Source organism: Elephantulus edwardii, unplaced genomic scaffold (assembly GCF_000299155.1).
Source record: "Elephantulus edwardii isolate Elephantulus edwardi_28Jun2011 unplaced genomic scaffold, EleEdw1.0 scaffold00155, whole genome shotgun sequence".
Lineage (NCBI taxonomy): Eukaryota > Metazoa > Chordata > Mammalia > Macroscelidea > Macroscelididae > Elephantulus > Elephantulus edwardii.
The window spans coordinates 4,115,740-4,121,574 of record NW_006399905.1 but is presented as its reverse complement, the minus strand read 5'-3'; the positions used below and the strand labels follow the sequence as shown (position 1 = coordinate 4,121,574).

General features: G+C 43.0%; 1 pseudogene; it reads right to left on the bottom strand.

Moving 5' to 3' along the window:
- Window positions 1-244: 244 nt before the first annotated feature.
- Window positions 245-1,208, bottom strand: LOC102856097 (annotated as a pseudogene).
- Between the last annotated feature and the right edge of the window lie 4,627 nt (window positions 1,209-5,835).

Here is a 5,835-nt window from a genome sequence, read left to right as displayed (position 1 = left end):
CTCAATCATACACAACAACAATAGGAAGGACAGGGTTTCCTTGCTGAGCACACTGTACTTTAATGGTGGTATATAACATGATGGACTCCCTAAGCCCCTCCCCTTTCTCAGGGTCATTATATAGAAACTGCAACAAAGATGTGAGATTCTCAGTGTTAAGAGGATGACTGAGTAGAAGTCATTCCCCAACAGCTTGAGGTTTCTCTCTTAGTGCTATTGCTGGGGCTGGTGGTCCAAGGAGCTCTTACTCTTTGGAGACCATGTGAACCATCAGGTCAACCACCCTGTTGTTATATAAGGAAATGAGTTTGACAAAGTGGCAGTTCAGAGCAATACTAGCCCCAGCATAAAAGGTGAGGGTGTCACCGTTATAGTGAAAGAAGACAACTAGGTTTTCAGTGTATCCCAGATGCCCTTTAGGGGGCCTTCTGATGTCTGTTTACTACTTTCTTGATGTTATCATATTTGGTAGCTTTCTCCAGATTGTAGGTCAGATCCATGACTAACACATTGGAAGTGGAAAGCCATGCCAGTGAGCTTCCCATTCAGCTCAAGGATGACCTTGACCACAGCCTTGGCCAGGGATGATGTCCTGGCACATCTTTCCTGATGATGTTCACCATAGCTTTCCAGAAGGGCACTGACAGTCTTTTGGGTGGCAGTGGCTATGGACTGTGGTTATGAGTCCCAGTACAATGCCAAAGTTGTCATAGATGACCTTGGCCAGGGGGACCAAGTAGCTGGTGGTACAGGAGATGTTGCTGACAATCTTAAGAGAATTGTAATACTTCTCATAGTTCGTGCCCATCACAAGCAGAGGTGCACTGACAGAAGGAGCATAGATGATTACCCATTTCACACCATCCTTCAAGTGAGCCCCAGCCTTCTCCAAGGTTGTGAAGATATCAGTGGACTCTACAACTTACTCATCACCATAGCCACTGTAGTTGATGTTGGTGGGATCTTGCTCCTGGAAGATAGGACAAACTTTCCATTCCCAGCCACTGATGACAAGTTTCCCATTCTAGCCTTGACAGTGCCATTGAACTTGCTACGGATGGAATCATACTGGAATGCATAGACCATGTCCTTGAAGGCAATGAATGGGAGTCATTGACGGCAATAAAATCCACTTTGTCAGAGTTTAAAGCAGCTCTGGTGACCAGGTGCCCAATGTGACCAAATCCATTTATTCTGACCTTCAGCATCGTGTCTCAGGGATGCTGTAGAGGCTGAACGTGAAGAGAGAGCTATCTACTGAGGAGCAGAGAGCCAGGACAGGGTTTCAGTGTGAGGTTCCTAGAGTTTCCATGCCTAACAGCCTACTTGATGACACCCAACCCCTATTACCTTTAAGACAAACAATAGCCTGGTGATTAGTTTATTGAAAACCACTTTGTCTTAGGCAGTATGCTTTTGGGGAAATTATCTACGTGAATTCATAAGAATTATCTTTTTAAAGAAACTCTAGAATCAGACTAGGGAGTTCTGGTAGTTAGTGGTAAGAAGCTGTGCTGCAATCTCAAAGGTATACAATTCAAATCTACCAGCTGCTTAGTGGGAGAAGAATGGTCAATCTCCCCTTGAGTGATTTACTGGCTCTGAAAACCCACAGAAAGGTTAGTTAGCTATGAATTGGCTCATACTTAATGGCAATGAGAGACTAGAAAATATGTTTTAAGATTGTTGTTGTTGTTGTGTACCATAGATACGGAACCGACCCATAGCTGACCCTCCAGCGGGTATTCAGAGGTTTATTGCATGGAGGAGATTGCCCATCCTTCTTCCTCGGAGCAGCTAGTGGCCTTGAACCATGTGCCGTCTGGATTGCAGCACAGCTTCTTGCCACTAGGCCATCTCATTTCCATGATAATGAGAACATAAGAGACTGGAAATTCTTTCATATTGAGGACATTTTAAATATTCCTAGTAGAATTGTCATTCTTTTTTTTTTTTGAAATGTCATTCTTATTTACAAGTCATATACTAAAGAAACCATTGAATGAATAGGATGTTTGCTTTAATGCAAGTGATATGTTTGTTCCATTGAGATGGATCAGAGTGCTTGTAGAAGGAAGGCTCAATTCATGGTAGTAGTGGTATGATATGTGCTGTCAAGTTGGAACCAACCTGTACTTGATCTTCCAGTAGGTTTGCAAAGCTTGTTAATGACATAGGAGGAAACTTCCCATTCCTCTGCCTTGGAGCAGTTGGTGAATGAGAATTGCCTGGCTTTGGGTTGGCAGGACAACTCCTTACTCATTAGGCCACCAGAGCCTGCAGTGGTATCGTTGTTATATGGTTGAGTTAGAACTGAGCCACAGATGACTCTCCAGTGAGTTTTCAGAGGCAGGGAATTGCATGGAAGAGACTGCCTGCCTTTCTCCTATGGAGCAGCTGGTGGATTTGAATCATGTGCTGACGGGTTGTCAGGGGAGCTCCAGATCTCCCTTGTAGTGGTATGTTGTTGTGTGGTATTGTTGCTGTTTGCTGTAGAGTTGGAACTGGACCAAAGCTCCAGTGGGTTTTCAAAGGCAGTTAACTGCACGGGACGAGACTACCCATCTCTCTCCTATGGAGCAGCTGGAGGGCCTGAACTCATGCCTTCGGGATAGTGGTATAGTATGAACTTAAAGACCAAAAGGAAAACCAGTAGCTAATAAATAATTATGGAGAGCATTTGATTGAGACACAGGAAGTTTGTGGTAAATTAGCTGATAATACGCAGCAGAATGTTTCAAAGTTTTATTAATTTTATTACTTATTATTAAAATAAAGAGCTTGCTTTATTGATTTCCAGAAATATTGCCAATTGGAAAAAAATGCCTAGTCAAATAATAATTTTACTCTCCTTTCAGAAAGAGGAGAGTGCTCTGGTAGGGTAGTTGGTAGGGAGCTGTGCTCTAGCCCAAAGGCGGCACCTCTCTGGCAGTTCGAATCCACCAGTGTCAGGATAGAGTTAATCAATGTCCTCTCGTACGATCTACAGCCTCCAAAATCCCAGCGGACGGTCAGCTATGAGTGTGGTTCCGGCAGGATGACCATGAATGAAGTTCAGAAAGACGTGGCTGACAGGACAGCTGGGGAAGGCAGCCTGGTAAATATGTCTCAAATTATGGACACTTACACAGCAGCTTTGAAGCTGGACTTCTTGTTGTCAGGAAACAAACAACAGTGTTTGAGCTGCTTCTGGATTTCAGGGAGTGATAGGAGCCAGGAAGAGATTACTCTAAGTTTCAGAAGCCAGTGATATTTTCATTACTACCAGTGTCCTCAGGCATAGACTTTTTAATTTTAAAAAGCAAGTTCCGGATGGAAAATAGCTCATCATTGCAGGATTGTCTCTGCAGCCGAAACACATTCTAGTTTACCTGTCAATCTTGTCAGCAGGCTGGGCCTACTTTTGGAATGAGGAAGTAGGGAAGAAAGGTGAAGATAAGGCCTTTAGAAAGGAGCCCCGGTGTTGTAAATGGTTAAACAAGAGATTGCTAACCAGAGAGTTGAAGTTCAAATCCATGCAAGCATTACATGGGAGACAAGATCTGGTGATATGCTCCTGCCTTGGAAAACCTATGGGGGCAGTTCTACTTTGTCATTTGGGTTGTTATAAGTCTGAATAGGGAGCGCTGGTGCCTTAGGAGTGACTGCCAACCCAAAGGGATGTGGTTCAAATCCACTAGCTGTTCTGTGGAAGAAAGGTGGGCAATCTCCTTCCTGTGCAATTAAAGCCTCTGAAAACGTACTTAAAGGGTCAGCTATGAGTTGGTTCTGACTCAACAGCACACAACAACAGTATGAGTGAAACAACACTATAACCTCTAACAGGGATGGTAGGAGGTGTTGAAGCCATGGGCTACCTTGGAAATGCTAGAAATTAATTCCAAAGGGATACTGAGATCTCAGATGTTTTATCTCTCTGACTAATACTGAAATGGTTTGCATGGCACCAAGATTTTCTCTGCTTTTTCAAACACAAGACTTGACTTATTGGATCTTTTGGATAAGTGATTTAGTCAAAGTGGCTACAAACTGTCACTTTCCGGACAAGAAGTCTGTTACTAATTTCCCTTCTCTTGAATCTAGAAGTTCCTGGGTGGTACAGCTTTATGCTGGTCTGTTATTTTTAGGAGCTTTCAAGTATGGCTCACAGTAACCCGATGTACAACAGATCAGATCTGAACCCTATCTTATCCTGTGCCCTCCTCATCATTTTTGACATAAGCCCATTGCTGCTGTATCAATGGATCCTCATGGTAGGTCCTCCTCTCTTTTGACAATCCTCCACTTATCCAAGCATGATGTCCCTCTTCAAAGAATAGCCTTTCCTAGCAACATGCCTGAAGTACGTGAGATGAAGCTTCACCATCCTTGCCGCCAATGAGCACATTTTCCAAAACATGTTTGTTTTGGTAACATCTTTTAGCAGTCCATGAGATATTCAGTACTCTAATACCACAGCCCAAAGGTATCAATTCTTCTGTCAACCTTATTCATTGTCCAGCCCTCAGCTGCACAGCAAGGGCTTGAATCAGGCATACCTTAGTCTTCAAACTGACTTCACTCCTCCTCAGTTTACTAATGTAAAAATTTCTGATTTAAAACTATTTGCTGGCACCTATGGAGAAAGGTCTGGTGATCAGCTTCTCTAATGATTAGAACCAAGGAAACTCTAGGAGCACAGTTGGACTTTATAACATGTTGTCATGAGTTAAGAGTTGATTCTGTCCTTTGAATGTAGGCTGGCCTGAGGTCTTCCTCTGTGAGTGAAGAGGAATATGAACTTTCCCACCCAGTTAAAAAGCAGCAGGAAAACGTAGAACATGTTTCAAGACAACAGCAGCAGCCATGACTGAACTCCAGACCCAACCTAAGATGAGACCTTGGGTGTGCGTACAGGAGAGCCAATATTGACAGGACTGAGAACTTTGTTGGACAACTGGGAGAGGGTAACCAGTACTGGTAGGTCTGAGAACTTGGGAACATTAGAGCTGTGAGGCTCGAGGCTGAGGTGTCTGCCTTCATGCACATTTCAGGAGCTGTTTTGACTATATTATTAATCTGGATTATAATCATTTGATTAAAAAATAATAAGAATGTAGGCTGGCCTAGTGTCTACTTCACCCACAGAATGGAGCAAAAGGACACCATACAGTCCTGGCAGAGCCTTTTAGATAAAGTAGCTTCTACTTTGTCTGTTTTCAAATATACAACATTGGAACATTCAGTTCTATATCCCAGCAACCTTACTATGAGATGCCCTGGCTGCATGGAGAAGCCACAGAACCCACTGCCAGTGCGTCCGTCCATTCAAAGTGACCCTGTAGGACAAGTTAAAAGACCCATAGGATTTCCGAGGTTATAAATCTTTACAGAAGCAGACTGCTTTGTTTTTCTCCTACATAGCGGCTGGTGGGTTCAAACTGCCAACTTTCTGGTTACAACTGACTTCTTTAACCCACTCACCACCAGGGCTCCCTGAAGAGGCCACCAACCAGTATTAATTACCAATCATATAATTGAGGCATCTTGGACATTCACACCCAGATATGTTCCTAGAGTACAAGAAACATGATTCCACTTAGGAGAAATTCAAGAAGGAAAAAAATGTTATTTTAAGTCACTACTTTTGGCATGGTTTGTTCTGAAGCAACAGATATAACTGGAAGTTTATAAGAAAAATGGTTTAAGAAACAAGTGGAGTAAGTACCATTTGCTGAGCTGGAAGAGAATGATTTCAAACAGGACATGAAATCTTTAACCCAAGTGTGCTTTGACCTCAAAAATGGTCTCCTACATCTTTTTTTTGTGGCTCAACTCCTAGCATTCCCAGTGTAC